General features: G+C 35.0%; 1 long non-coding RNA gene across 1 annotated transcript in view; it reads left to right on the top strand.

The window, feature by feature from the left end:
- LOC109025645 (uncharacterized) overlaps positions 1-16,646 on the top strand; it is a 548,608-nt gene that overhangs the window by 434,388 nt on the left and 97,574 nt on the right. The window lies entirely within an intron of this gene.

Below are 16,646 nucleotides of genomic sequence, written 5' to 3' on the forward strand. Positions count from 1 at the left end.
TTGGCTCCTCTTTACTTATGCAAATTTCTGTAGCCAGTTTGAATTCCTCCCCAGAAAATGGGTTTTTCTTTTCTACTGCATGGCCAGGCTGCAAATTTCCCAAACATGCTCTGCTTCATTTTAAAATATGAGTTCCTGTTTCAGGTCATGTATTTGCTCACACATATGAGTATAGGTAGTTAGAAGCAACCAGGCCACTTTTTGAGTGCCTTGCTGCTTAGAAATTTTTTTCTGCCAAATACCCTAAATCATCACTCTCAAGTTCAAAGTTCCACAGATCCCTAGAGCAGAGGTGCAATATAGCCAAACTCTTTGCTAAGACATAAGAAAGTGACCTTTACTTCCATCTCCAATAAGTTCCTCATCTCCATCTGTGACCTCCTCAGCCTGGACTTCACTGTTCATATCACTATCAACATTTTGGTCACAACAATGTAACCAGTTTCTAGGGAGTTCCAAACTTTCCCTTAACTTCCTTTCTTCTTCTGAGCCCTCCAAACTGTTCCAATCCCTGCCCCTTACCCAGTTTTAAAGCTGCTTCCACATTTTCAAGTATCTTGATTGCAGTGCTCTACTCCTTGGTACCAGTTTTCTGTATTAGTCTATTCTCCCACTGCTGTAAAGAAAAACCTGAGACTTGGTAATTTATAAAGAAAAGAGGTTTAATTGGCTCATGGTTCTGCAGGCTCTACAAGAAACATGGCAACATCTGGTTCTGGGGAGGCCTCAGAAAACTTACAATTATGGCGGAAGCTGAAGGGGAAGCAAGCAGGTTTGAAGTGGCCAGAGCAGAAGGAAGAGAGATGGGGGAGGTGCACACACTTTTAAACATCCAGCTGCCTGAGAACTCACTATTCTGAGGACAACAGAGAGGAGTGAGGAGTGGTGGTGTTAAATCATGAGAAACCACTCTTATGATCCAATCACCTCCCACCAGGCCCCACCTCCAACACTGGGAATTACATTTCAACATGAGATTTGGGTGGGGACATAGATCAAAACCATATTACTTGTGATTTTTAAAATATCTATTATTAACCCACATTACATTTTGATTAAAAAGTGTAAGTCTAAAGGTTGTTTTAAAAAAGGCTGCAATCATATTCAAGACTAACAAAATACTAAATGTATTTTTTTATTAACTATTTCAATTTTATTATTTATCTCCTCTTAGGAGGTACTACTTGAGTTTTTTATTTTATTAATGTACCATATTTTGTTTATCCAATCACATTGTATTGGATATTTAAACGTTTTTACAATTTATTGATTTCTGTATAACACGCATAATGAATATAACATGAACATAGACCTCTGAAAATATGTTGTTTGTTTTAAAAAGGTGAGCTGGAACAAGTATATGTAACTTTTCAAAGAATTTTATGATGTTGTCTGCATTTTGGTCCATCTCCCTTGAGATTTTTCTCTTCAAATTTACCCTTCCTTCAAGAGTTTATGAATTTAACCATTTTCCAAAGGTCTTAATAACACTGGGCATTGCCATCATTTCTACTTTCACCAGTTTACAATAAAAAGTTCTTGTTATTGTGTTTTTTTATTAATAATAAAATTGAACTTTGCATATGTTTATAGATTTTTTCTTTAACAATAACTTTTTAAAGACATTTATACATGTAAAAACTGGGATTTGCATGATTTTATTAAACTTAATTTTAAAGATTCATTTAAAATTAAGGTGCAGTGGCTCACACCTACAATCTCAGCATGTTGGGAGGCTGAGATGGAAGGATCTCCTGAGCCCAGAAATTCAAGGCTGCAGTGAGCTATGATTGTGCCTCTGTAATCCATCCAGTGATCATGTCTGGGTAGCAGAGTGAGATCATGTCTCTGAAAAAATTTTTTCTTGAATTTATTTTTAAACTGATGAAAGTATATCTATTAGCATACATGGTAAACACTTTTTACCTCATATTGACATTTTTCCATAATCTGTGGAAAGATTTTTGTTTTGACATAGTAATTAATTTTTAGTATCAGTTTATTTTTAATGTGTTGCAATTTTTTGCTATGTCTCACATTTAAATATTTAATCTGCCTATAATTATTTTTGTGTAAAATATGAGGTAGCTGTCTAACTCATACAAAAACCAATCTAGTTTTAATATTAAAAAATTATTGTAGTCCATGTATCCTTGTCATTAATATTAATAATATTAATAATTGGAAAGCCTTTCTTGATATAACTCATTTGTTTTCAATATTTTCCAAATTATTTCTTTTTATAGATACTATAGTATTTTTTAACTGATAGAAATATTATCTGTATTTAAGATGTACAATATGATATTTTGACGTATAGAGTGTATTTGTGTTGTAGTTGTTCAACATTTATGTCTGTATACCAATGTTTGTTATAAGTACTGAGTACATTTAAAAAATTAGATTTTTTTTTCTTGGCTCAGTAATATTTAAAATAACATAGGAATTATCTCTTAACCTTATCTGGTAAATTTTGGAGGCCTTTAGCTTCACTAGAGGATACCTAAGTGACATCACAATATTGAAAAAGGCAGTTAAGTGTGATGAGAAAAAAAAAACAAACAAAAAACAAGAGTTCAGGCTTTAAAGCCAGAAATGCCTGGGTTTAATATGTTAGCCAAGCGAATCTTTTGAAGCAGCAGGTTATGTCTTTAAATAGACATAGCAATGTTGCCTGATTTATGTGGGTACCCCAAAGTCTTGAATATATCTGGCACATATCAAGGTTTTCTCATTATTATTTAAAAAGCTATTTCTGTAGTGTACTTGAAAAATAACAGAGCATTATCATAAATGAACTATAATAAAAACATAAAATTTATCCATTACAAGGGAATAAATTTATATAATCAATGACATCAATAAGAAAATAAGAAATTACCTTTACCTGTATAGACAAAAAAGACTTCTGAAAAAATACAACATTCGTTTTGTATATAAACTTAAACCCAATTAAGAATACAAACATACTTTATCTACTAAAGAATAACTGTTTTAAACAGACCCAAATTATTTAAGTCAACAATGAAAATAATGTAAGACACTCAAGATAAATTTTCATGTGATGGAATTCTCAAGCAATAGCTTTTTCTTTTACTTTTTCGTTTTTTGTTTTTTTGTTTTTCCTTTGAGATGGAGTCTTGCTCTGTTGCCCAGGCTGGAGTGCAATGGCACAATCTCAGCTCACTGCAACCTCTGTCTCGCGGGTTCAAGCAATTCTCCTGCCTCAGCCTCTCAAGTAACTGGGATTACAGGTGCACGCCGCCATGCCCAGCTGACTTTTTTGTATTTTAGTAGAGATGAGGTTTCACTGTGTTGCCCAGGCTGGTCTCAAACTCCTGATATCAAGCAATCCACCCGCCTTGGCCTCCCAAAGTGCTAGGAATTCAGGCGTGAGCCACAGTGCACAGCCAACAATTGTTTTTTCTTGCATAAGTAATAATTGGGTAGAAAATACAACTGAAAATTGATGAATGTTTAAAATAGCAAAATGTTATTTAGAAAAATAGCATAAAAATGAATGAAAGTGTAGAGAAAATTATTAAATTTTACTAAGCAAGTTAAAATTTTTGAACAAATTAGAAGACCATGGTGTTAAAAGCCTTATTTTATCCAAATTGATTTTCAAACCAAAAGCAGTATTACTCAGGTTCTAGACAATGATGTGCTCTTCTCATGGAATTTACCACATTTGCAGCTCCTCTAATGAGTCAATTCGTGGATGCAAAAAGGCCACTTGATAGAGTGAAGATAAAGAAACTAAAGAAAGACATGGCGTGGAGGGTAAATGATCTCTTCAATAGTTGTTAAAAGAGCACAGAGGGAGCCAATACACAAAGGGAAGGGCAAAGTTATACTGCATTCATGTCAGAGCATTCATGTTATGCTGCAAATTACTACTCCTGAGCAACTCATGGTGCATTCAATCCAGCTAGGAGGCTGTGATATAGTTCAATAAAATTACTTAGATTTTTTGCAATCCCTGTGTTTTTAAATGCTATAAAAATTCTTGTAGAAAATCATCTCTAGGCTGGGCATGGTGACTTACGCCTATAATCTCAGCCAGCATTTTGGGAGGCTGAGGCAGGAGAATTGCTCGAAGCCAGGAATTTTAGACCAGCCTGAACAACAAAGCAAGACCATGTCTGTACAAAAGATAGAAATCAAAAATTAAATATAAAAAAAAAGGAAATCACCTCTAATTCAGGAGTCACTCATTACTCCTTACTGGAATAGAGTTTTAGTTTAGAAAATCCTAAAATCTCTGTATATCTGTATACTTGCAGAAACTAGAAATGATATACAAGCAAAAGTTTCTTTTATTTAATATTGCATCGGTAATATCTATTTGTTTATTTAAGATTGACAGAGAAAGACAGAGGCAGAGATGACAGAGACAGATAAAACTATATTTTGATCTGCATGCCTATTTATCAACAAGAAATGACCAGGTCTCTCAATAAACTACTCCGCCCCCCGCACCCCTCACCCTCATATACACACACAAACACTACCAAGCATTATTGTGAAATAAAAAGAGAAATGTAGGTACAAATTGAGAAATAGACCATATTTCTGGATGGCAACTACTGAAATACTTTCATAATTAGTTTATAATTTTAAATCAAGTATAATAAAATTCTATATTCATAAGTTTATTTATATGCTTTAATAAATAAGAAAATATTCTTGTAGGAATTTTTCCTGTGAATAAAATAAGAAAACCGTTTTATGTTTGTCATAACTGTGCATGTATTTTCTTTTTTGTGTGTAAATTTATGTAATTTCAAATTTATAACATTTACGAGGATTAATGTAATGAAATCTCATATAACTTTCACCAGGATTTTCCATGTATGCGCCTATTTGATTTGTTCACATTTTGCTCCCATTTTCTCTTTTTTTTCTTCTCCCTCTCCTTCTCATTGTCTTTCTTATTCCTCTTTCTTATTTATCTTCTTTTAGATATTTTCTCAGTATCTAAAATATGTTTGCATATACATGCATACTTTTGTGTATGTGTATGATATATATTTTTATCTTCTTTTGAAAATAAGAAAATAGAAATTCTGTCCCTTGCCTCTAAATAATTTAATCCTAATATCACAAGAAGAAGAAAATTCCGTTAAATAATTTTCATTTCTTTGCCAAAAATGATGGAATATAAATACAACACTATTGCCTCATATTCATACTCGAATTGTTTCAACTGCCTAATAATGCCATTAATGACTGATTTTTTTTCCCATCCAGGATTCACATTGCATTTACTAAACATGTGTTTTTAGTCAACTTTAATTCAGAGAAAATCCTGAGCTTTTACATTTGTTTCTGTACCTTACATCACTGGCCAGTTATTTTGTTGAATGTCTCTCTGTTTAATTCTGCTGGATGTTTACTCATTAGGGATTCAATGTATATACTCTTGGCAGGTACACAAGTGAAACAATGTGCCCATTTCAGTGCATTGTATTAGCAGGAACATGGAGTTTGCTTCAATCGTGGTGATATTAGTTTTGATGATATAATTAATATGGTATTCTCCAATTTTCTTCACTGTATTTTTTGCCCTTTGTAATGTAACAGTAATTTTTAGACAGACACCTTGAGACTAGTTTTAGCACTCAATATTGGGTTTCTAACTTCATCATCTCTTTTACATTTATTAGTTACCATTATACTGTAACAAGCTTTCTTTCCTGTTACTAAATTTTTATCTTGAAAGTTTTGAAACAGCTCAAGTCAGTAATACAGTATAGGTTAGGATTAAGTCTATTAGGCTCCAGTCATACAATAGAATACTATAACTATTGAAATCATAATGGATGGATGGATGGATAGATAGATAGATAGATAGATAGATAGATACAAAAATACGTGCATACATGCAGACTATGTTTCATAGGAGTTTAGATTCACCACAAAACTGATTAGAAGGTACAGAGATTTCCCATATACCCCCAGCCTCCCACAAGCATATTCTCCCCCAATATCAATATGCCCCACCACCATTTTACCTTCATTATTCTTGATGAAGCCTACATTGATATATCATTATCAACCAGTCTATATTTTACATTAGAGTTCACTCTTTGTGTTATACATTCCAATGACATGAATCCATCATAATAGTATCATACAGAGTAGTGTCATTACCCTAGCAATCCTGTATGCTACACATATTCATTCCTTCCTCCCCAATTCTTATCAATCATTGATCTTTTTACTGTCTTCATAGTTTTGCTTTTGCAGAATATCTCCCTTATATTGGGAATTAAACGATATCCAATCTGTTCAGGCTGGTTTCTTTCACTCAGTAATATGCATTAAAGAACACTCTCATGGCTTTATAGCTCATATCTCTTTGGCACTAATTAATGTGCCATTGTCTGCATGTAACACAGTTTATCCATTAACCTGATGAAGGAAATCCTGATTGTTTCTTAGTTTTGACAATTACAAATTAAGGCACTGTAATCATCAGAGTGCAGATTTTTACATGCACATAAATTTTTTACTTCTTTTGGTAAATATAAAGGGCACAATTTTTGGATTGTAAGGTACCAGTATATTTAATTTGTAAGAAACAACCAAATTTCTCCCAAACTGGTTGGACCATTTTGCACTTCCACCAGCATTGAATGAGAGTTCCTGTTGCTGCCCATCCTTACCAGCATTTGGTGTTCTCAGTGTTCTGGATTTTGGCCATTCTAATAGAGTTGTAGTAATATATGCTATTGTTATTTTAACTTTCATTTCTCTAATGTCATATGATGTGGAAATCTTTTCATATGCGTATTTGCCATCGAAATATCTTCTTTGATGAGGTGTTTGTTAAGGTCCTTGCTTCATTTTGTAACTGATTTGTTCATTTTTTTAATTGCTGAATTTTAAGTTTTCTTTGGGTATTTTAAATAAGTCTTTATCAGATGTGTCTTTCCCAAATATTATTTTCTCCCAGGCTATGCCTTGTCTTCTTGTCCTTTTGACAGTGTCTTTCACTGAGCAGAAATTGTATATTTTAATTATGTCCAATTTATTAATTTTTTTAACAGATTGAGCCTTTAGTGGTATATCTAAAAAGCTGTCCGGGCACAGTGGCTCACGCCTGTAATCCCAGCACTTTGGGAGGGCAAGGTGGGTGGATCGCGAGGTCAGGAGTTCGAGACCCAGCCTGACCAACATGGTGAAACCCCGTCTCCACTAAAAATACAAAAATTAGCCGAGTATGGTGGTGTGTGCCTGTAATCCCAGCTACTCGGGAGGCTGAGGCAGAAGAATCACTTGAACCCGGGTGGCAGAGGTTGCAGTGAGCTGAGATCATGCCACTGCACTCCAGCCTGGGTGACAGAATGAGACTCCATCCCACCCCCTACCCCCTGCCCCCTCAAAAAAAAATAGCTATCACCAAACCCAAGATTTTCTCCTACATTATGGTCCAGGAGTTTGGTAAGTCTGTGTTTTATGTTTAGGTCTGTGATCCATTTTTTGTTGTTGTTGTTAAATTTTGTGAAGAGTATAAAATCTATTTAGATTCATTTTTGTTACATGTAGGATGACAGTTGTTCCAACATCATTTATTGAAAAAGACCATCTTTTCTTCATTGTATTGCACATACTCCTCTGTCAAAGATCAGTTGACTATACGTTGATCTATTTTGAAGATTTTTATTCTAGTCCATTAATCTGTGTGATGATTCTTTTACCAATAACACATTAGCTTGATTACTGTAGCTGTATAGTAAGTCTTAAAGTTGGGTAGTATAAGTCTTCCAACTTTGTTTTTCTCCTTAGGTATTGCATTGGCTATTCTGATCTTCTGCCTCTCCTTACAAACTTCAGAATCAGTTTATTGATATCCACAAAGTAATTCACTGGTATTTTTACTGGGATTGCATTAATTCTGTAGATCAAATTCAAAAGAACTAACATCTTGACAACATTCAGTCTTTCTACATGTGAATATAGAATATCTCCACTTAGTTTTTTGATGTTTTTTCTTCAAAGTTTTGTAGTTTTCCTCATGTAGATCTTGTACTCATTTTTCTAGGTATATAGATGATTACATTAGAAGATGGTGAGACATACCTTTTTGACATTAAAAAATTATTAAAATGAATGATTATAAAGAAACAGAAAAATAAACCCACTTCAAACCACATTATCTTACTACTCCATATTTCAATTCTACTAAGAGCTTTGAAAGATCTTTGTATAAAAGCAGATCTAATTTTAAAACCTCAGTGATCTCCAATTTAATTGAAATGATTAAATACACATAAAATACAAAAGCAGCAGAATAAATTTTGAAGGGGAGACAGAGTATTACTATCAAACACAGTTTCAGAAAATGTGAGTAATAAATAATATTTCTTCTTCATTGTGTGCATCTGTAAAAATTCTGTATGGATATCCATCTTTCCTTGGGATGAAAATGCATGCATTTTTTGTATTTTTTATTTTATGGAATTAAATAATTGCAGAAGTAATTTTTTCAGTTATTTTTGGAACACAGAGCTCTCTCCTTTATGTTCCCCTTAGAATTAGTCCACCTAAATGGGATGCTTATAAATATATGCATTTTTTAAAACTGTAAAGCTATAAAAAGTTTAAGCATTCAATGAATATTTTTGAGGACCAAGTATATGCAAACAGTGTAGAGGATGCAAATATAAAGGAAGAATTGTAATTACTTTGTTACCATGCTAAATAGAAACCATTGCAGCCACAGTTGTTCTTTTCTAGTGCCTTCTGAGTAGACACTTTTTGTCATTTTTCCTTCATTTTTTACCCAGCACAAAGCTTGGCACAGAGTTCCGCATATAGAAAGTGTCCAATTCTTTCTTGAACTTGTACATACAATTTACAACCGCACTGAAAATCTGTAATTGAAGAGAATAAACACAATTTAAAGTAAGTAATGAATATATAAAATATTCAGAAAAATATAACACATCATATAGCTGTACTCAGAAGTGCCACAGAGTTGCCATCACTGGCAATTATTTGTCACATCTCAGTGAATTCATTTGAGAGATTGTTAATATTGCTCTAGAGATACTTAACAGTATTAGAGTAAACTTTACTGAGGAGAAAGAAGAAATTTAAATTAACACTATTTTTCCTCTCTAAATTCCTCAGTCAAGTGGACCTTCTCCCACCCCTGACACCCCCTGACACAACCCCTAAAGAACTGAAGAGTACTCAGCTGACTTTTTCTCCCTTTATAAAAGCTCTCTCTATCTCAAAGGAGAAGTATTCTGTTGGCATTTTTATATCTTGTTTGGAGCTAGTGCGGGCTCTTGTGACAAGCATATAAAAGAAAAACGGATGACTTTCTTTCCCTTTTAATACATAAAATGGATGTTATCTAAGTTTTTTGATATAATGTTTCTGGATCCTTCAATACTTTAAATATTCCAGAAACCATAGGATGTCTAAAGCATATGAATTTATATGATGTAGTATTGTAGCTTTTGAGATACATAGAAATCTAGGAGATAGATTAGATTAGCATACTGAAGATGGCAACACCAAAAGCCTTCACTCAGGTTTTCCTTTGTCTCCTAGGAGGTGTAACTAGCTACGGTGATATGGAGATTAGTGGTATATGGCGAAAAGCTAATACAGTGGTTCCTACATACTCATGGTCTCTACATCCCTAGATTCCACTAACCGCAGATTGAAAATATTTTTGAAAAGAAAACAGATGGGTATATCTCTACTGAACATGTACAGACTTTTCTTCTTGTCATTATTTTCTAAACAACATAGTATAACAACTATTCACATAGTATTTATATGCTATTAGGTATAATAAGTAAAGATGAAAAAATAGAAGGGAAGATATGTGTAGATTACATGAAAACACTACAGCATTTTATATCAGGGACTTAAGCCTAAGTAAATTTTGATGTCTTCAGGGGTCCTGGAGCCCATCACCCACAGATATTGAGGGACACCTGTATTGAGGGTAAAAGTATCCTCTGAGGCACAAATAAAGTGGTTTCACTCTCATTCATGGCATCCTGTAGCCACTTTTTTTCTCTCCCTCTCACTCTCCTCACCATCTTTCTTTCTTTTACTCACTTCCCCTCTTTCATTTTTCCACCCCCAAACCTAGAGTAAACTGGACTTTGAGGTTTAAGACACAGTTCTCCAGAATGTCAAGTCTGCCCAAAACTTCTGACCCCAACTGCAAGAAATTAGGGTTATAGGGAAGAGTCCAAAGTTAAAAAAGAAGAGTCCTACAAGACAACTTTCAAAACCACATTCATGTTTAATAATTGACTGAAAAGACCCACAGAGAGCATTGAGAGCTACTATACTCATGGATATTTATACTCATGGATGTACTTATTAAGGGGAAAGGATACGAACTAAAATCAGCTAAAGAGAGAGATTCACAGGGCAGACTGTAGGAGAGTTCCAAATTTGAAATTTGCATTGTCCTCAGGATTTATTACTTCCTGATATCCTTTTTTTTTTTTTTTAATACTTTAAGTTCTAGGGTACATGTGCACAACGTGCAGGTTTGTTACATATGTATGCATGTGCCATGTTGGTGTGCTGCACCAATTAACTCGTCATTTACATGAGGTATATCTCCTAATGCTATCCCTCCCCCCTCCCCTCACCCCATGACAGGCCCCAGTGTCTGATGTTCCCCTTCCTGTGTCCAAGTGTTCTCATTGTTCAGTTCCCACCTATGAGTGAGAACATGTGGTATTTGGTTTTTTGTCCTTGTAGTAGTTTGCTGAGAATGATGGTCTCCAGCTGCATGGTGTATATGTGCCACATTTTCTTAATCCAGTCTATCACTGATGGACATTTGAGTTGGTTCCAAGTCTTTGCTATTGTGAATAGTGCTGCAATAAACATACGTGTGCATGTGTCTTTGTAGCAGCATGATTTATAATCCTTTGGGTATATATACCCAGTAATGGGATGACTGGGTCAAATGGTATTTCTAGTTCTAGATCCTTGAGGAATCACCACACTGTCTTCCACAATGGTTGAACTAGTTTACAGTCCCACCAACAGTGTAAAAGTGTTCCTATTTCTCCACATCCTCTCCAGCACCTGTTGTTTCCTGACTTTTTAATAATCACCATTCTAACTGGTGTGAGATGGTATCTCATTGTGCTTTTGATTTGCATTTCTCTGATGGCCAGTGATGATGAGCATTTTGTCATGTGTGTTTTGGCTGCATAAATGTCTTCTTTTGAGAAGTGTCTGTTCATCTCCTTTGCCCACTTTATGATGGGGTTGTTTTTTTCTTGTAAATTTGTTTGAGTTCTTTGTATATTCTGGATATTAGCTCTTTGTCAGATGAGTAGATTGCAAAAATTTTCTCCCATTCTGTAGGTGGCCTGTTCACTCTGATGATAGTGTCTTTTGCTATGCAGAAGCTCTTTAGTTTAATTAGATCCCATTTGTAAATTTTGGCTTTTGTTGCCATTGCTTTTGGTGTTTTAGACATGAAGTCCTTGCCAATGCCTATGTACTGAATGGTATTGCCTAGGTTTTCTTCTAGGGTTTTTATGGTTTTTCATCTAACATTTAAGTCTTTAATCCATCTTGAATTAATTTTTATATAAGGTGTAAGGAAGGGATCCAATTTCAGCTTTCTACATATGGCTAGCCAGTTTTCCCAGCACCATTTATTAAATAGGGAATCCTTTCCCTATTTCTTGTTTTTGTCAGGTTTGTCAAAGAGCAGATGGTTGTAGATGTGTGGTATTATTTCTGAGGGCTCTGTTCTGTTCCATAGGTCTATATCTCTGTTTTGGTAGCAGTACCATGCTGTTTTGGTTACTGTAGCCTTGTAGTATAGTTTGAAGTCGGGTAGTGTGATGCCTCCAGCTTTGTTCTTTTGGCTTAGGATTGAGTTGGCAATGCAGGCTCTCTTTTGGTTCCAAATGAACTTTAAAGTAGTTTTTTCCAATTCTATGAATAAAGTCATTGGTAGCTTGATGGGGATGGCATTGAATCTATAAATTACCTTCGGCAGTATGGCCATTTTCATGATATTGATTCTTCCTATCCATGAGCATGGAATGTTCTTCCATTTGTTTGTGTCCTCTTTTATTTCATTGTGCAGTGGTTTGTAGTTCTCCTTGAAGAGGTCCTTCACATCCCTTGCAAGTTGGATTCCTAGGTATTTTATTCTCTTTGAAGCAATTGTGAATCGGAGTTCACTCATGATTTGGCTCTCTGTTTGTCTGTTATTGGTGAATAAGAATGCTTGTGATTTTTGCATATTGATTTTGCCTCCTGAGACTTTGCTGAAGTTGCTTATCAGCTTAAGGAGATTTTGGGCTGAGATGCTGGGGTTTACTAAATATACAATCATGTCATCTGCAAACAGGGACAATTTGACCTCCTCTTTTCCTAATTGAATACCCTTTATTTCCTTCTCCTGCCTGATTGCCCTGGCCAGAACTTCCAACACTATGTTGAATAGGAGTGGTGAGAGAGGGCATCCCTGTCTTGTGCCGGTTTTCAAAGGGAATGCTTCCAGTTTTTGCCCATTCAGTATGACATTGGCTGTGGGTTTGTCATAAATAGCTCTTATTATTTTGAGATCCGTCCCATCAATACCAAATTTATTGAGAGTTTTTAGCATGAAGCGTTGTTGAATTTTGTCAAAGGCCTTTTGTGCATCTATTGAGATAATCATGTGGTTTTTGTCTTTGGTTCTGTTTATATGCTGGATTACGTTTATTGATTTGCATATGTTGAACCAGCCTTGCATCCCAGGGATGAAGCCCACTTGATTGTGGTGGATAAGCTTTTTGATGTGCTGCTGGATTCGGTTTGCCAGTATTTTATTGAGGATTTTTGCATCAATGTTCATTAGGGATATTGGTCTAAAATTCTCTTTTTTTGTTGTGTCTCTGCCAGGCTCTGGTATCAGGATGATGCTGGCCTCATAAAATGAGTTAGGGAGGATTCCCTCTTTTTCTATTGATTGTAATAGTTTCAGAAGGAACAGTACCAGCTCCTCCTTGTACCTCTGGTAGAATTCGGCTGTGAATCCATCTGGTCCTGGACTTTTTTTGGTTGGTAGACTATTAATTATTGCCTCAATTTCAGAACCTGTTATTGGTCTATTCAGGGATTCAGCTTCTTCCTGGTTTAATCTTGGGAGGGTGTATGTGTCTAGGAATTTATCCATTTCTTCTTGATTTTCTAGTTTATTTGCATAGAGCTGTTTATAGTATTCTGATGGTAGTTTGTATTTCTGTGGGATCGGTGGTGATATCCCCTTTATCATTTTTTATTGCATCTATTTGATTCTTCTCTCTTTTCTCCTTTATTAGTCTCGCTAGCGGTCTATCAATTTTGTTGATCCTTTCAAAAAACCAGCTCCTGGATTCATTGATTTTTTGAAGGGTTTTTTGTGTCTCTATTTCCTTCAGTTCTGCTCTGATCTTAGTTATTTCTTGCCTTCTGCTAGCTTTTGAATGAGTTTGCTCTTGCTTCTCTAGTTCTTTTAATTGTGATGTTAGGGTGTCAATTTTAGATCTTTTCTGCTTTCTCTTGTGGGTATTTAGTGCTATAAATTTCCCTCTACACACTGCTTTAAATGTGTCCCAGAGATTCTGGTATGTTGTGTCTTTGTTCTCATTGGTTTGAAAGAACATCTTTATTTCTGCCTTCATTTCATTATGTACCCAGTAGTCATTCAGGAGCAGGTTGTTCAGTTTCCATGTAGTTGAGCGGTTTTGAGTGAGTTTCTTAATCCTGAGTTCAAGTTTGATTGCACTGTGGTCTGAGAGACTGTTTGTTATAATTTCTGTTCTTTTACATTTGCTGAGGAGTGCTTTACTTCCAACTATGTGGTCAATTTTGCAATAAGTTCAATGTGGTGCTGAGAGGAATGTATATTCTGTTGATATGGGTGGAGAGTTCTGTAGATGTCTATTAGGTCTGTTTGGTACAGAGCTGAGTTCAATTCCTGGATATCCTTTTAAACTTTTTGTCTTGTTGATCTGTCTAATGTTGACAGTGGGGTGTTAAAGTCTCCCATTGTTATTGGGTGGGAGTCTAAGTCTCTTTCTAGGTCTCTAAAGACTTGCTTCATAAATCTGGGTGCTCCTGTATTGGGTGCCTATATATTTAGGATAATTAGCTCTTCTTGTGGAATTGATCCCTTCACCATTATATAATGACCTTCTTTGTCTCTTTTGATCTTTGTTGGTTTAAAGTCTGTTTTATCAGAGACTATTACCTCCTGATATTCATGTGTGAAAATATGCCTGGAATATTACCAACCCAGAAGTTCACTTGAGTTTTAGGGTCCAGTCTTATGGAGACTTCATTATGTAGCCACAATTGATTTATTGCCCACATGGCTAAATGCAGTCTCTATACAGCTAAAACCTTCTGACTCAAATCCCCACCCTAAATCCACGGTTGTCTTTCTGTAATGATCAGCCCCCACACTGACTATCATGTGGGGCTGTGCAAACTCTGAGGCTACTCCTTAGCATAAACTGTCAGTTATCAGAGGAGCCCACCAGGAATAAAAAAAGGACCAGTAGAATCCGTATTACCTTGAAACTTGTAGGAAATAAAATTCCCGAACCTTTCCCAGTCTACTGCATTAGAAACTGTGAAAGACGCCCAGAAATCTGTTTTTAACAAGCCCTCCAGGTGATTCTCATTCATGCTCAAGTTTGTAATCCATTATTCTAATCCTGAGACCCATAATAATCATGTGATAAGGGAGAAAAAAGAGTAGAGTTTAAGTGCTTTTTCAGAGAAGCAATATCACTTTAAAAATAAGTAGTATTTGAAAACACAGATTACTATTCATTTAGTTCTTAAAATTTTAATGAAGTTCTTTATATTATGTCAAGAAAATTTACATGAGACACCTTATTCATCTGCCTTTCTGGTTTCTTTTGTTTCATTTCTAAAACAGTTACTAATTTAGGGTAGCAGAAATTATCAAAGAAGTGTGCAGGAATATTTTTAATGAAATAAAAGCTATGCCTACATTGTCAATGTTGGGTTTGTATAGAGTATTTTTTTTCCAGTTGAAAACAAAGATTATTCTTTCATAAGTCAAGAACTTGTATCATATTCTGAAATATGAAATAACTTTTTTTAATAGCTCAGCAATAAACCATTCAACTTGGGGTCCATGATGTGGAGGCCGACAGTTTGTAATATAGGGTTTAATTAAACTGGGCACTGCTATAATTAAGGGTTTTGAGTTATTAATGCATCACTCTGGCAAACATTTAACTTTTTGTCTCTCTAGTGAAACCCATATTAAAAGAGGATATTAGGACAGTTAAATAGAATTTGCTGCAGAAATGGTTTGGATTTTTAGATGTAATTCAGCATAATACACTGCAGTAATTGTTTTCATTTTAAATAAAAAAGAACTTTTGGAAGCTCAAGAATATGAGTATAGTCTGAAATAAGAGAGCAATTCCTTTTTTAAAAATCTTATATCAGGTATAATAAAACCAACTTGGAGAAGAAATTGCTCTAAATGTTCAATGTTGAAAATCTGTCCATGCTTACCCCAAATCACCCCAGCATTTTGGGCTCTCAAAATGGCATCTGAAGTTTAGGCTATTTTAGTATCATATGCTATTTTAGAAAATATTTTGCATATTTCATTTGTATCTACACAAGGCAAAGGGGCAGACAGATCTTTAACCTGTTGATTACCAGTTTTCTCTAATAGTTGATATTAATTAAAACATTTTTATTTATCCACCATAGGCTCTCAATGACTCTCCCAAGTAGAGGTGTTTTTCTTAATCCATATTCCAAGCAGACTCAGTGATATTCTTTCACTGATAGTTAGAATCTGAACTCTGGAGTGTAGAATCACAAAGTCCAGCATTTCCCAGAGAAATTTCTAAGGAACTTTAGTTTCAGGGTTCACTCTGCCATAAAACAAACCTAAACTTAAATAAAATTGATTTGCCGGGCACAGTGGCTCACGCCTGTAATCCCAACACTTTGGGAGGCTGAAGTGGGTGGATCACCTGACATCTGGAGTTCGAGATCAGCCTGACCAACATGGAGAAACCCTGTCTCTACTAAAAATACAAAATTAGCCAGGTGTGGTGGTGGGCACCTGTAATCCCAGATACTCGGGAGGCTGAGGCAGAATTGCTTGTACCCGGGAATCGCACGTTGAGGTCAGCTGAGATCATGCCATTGCACTCCAGCCTGGGCAACAAGAGCTAAACTCCATCTCAAAATAACAATAATAATAATAAAATAAATAAAAATTAAGAAAAATAAAAAATAAAATTGATTCAAATTATTTGATAGCATATTACAAATTATGAGGAGTCATCTAGTTAGAAAATATAGAATATTTTCTTTATTTCAACATTTGTAGAACTTAATTTAGCATAGGGTCTCTTTTTCACTCTGCTCGTAATAGAGTTCCAGAGAACACACATTGGAAAATGCCGTTGTAATGAAAAGAGGGCTGGTTTAGGCATTAAGAGACCCCAAATCAATCCTGCTTTCATTATTTGCTAACTGTATTAGCTTAGAAAAATTAATTAAATTCTTGAAGATTCAGTTTCTCATCTCTAAAATAAGGTTGGTAACTATACTTACAGACTTGTTGTGAGGATTAAATAAATACATAGGCTTAGAAT

The sequence above is a fragment of the Gorilla gorilla genome, chromosome 12 (assembly GCF_029281585.2).
Source record: "Gorilla gorilla gorilla isolate KB3781 chromosome 12, NHGRI_mGorGor1-v2.1_pri, whole genome shotgun sequence".
NCBI lineage: Eukaryota > Metazoa > Chordata > Mammalia > Primates > Hominidae > Gorilla > Gorilla gorilla.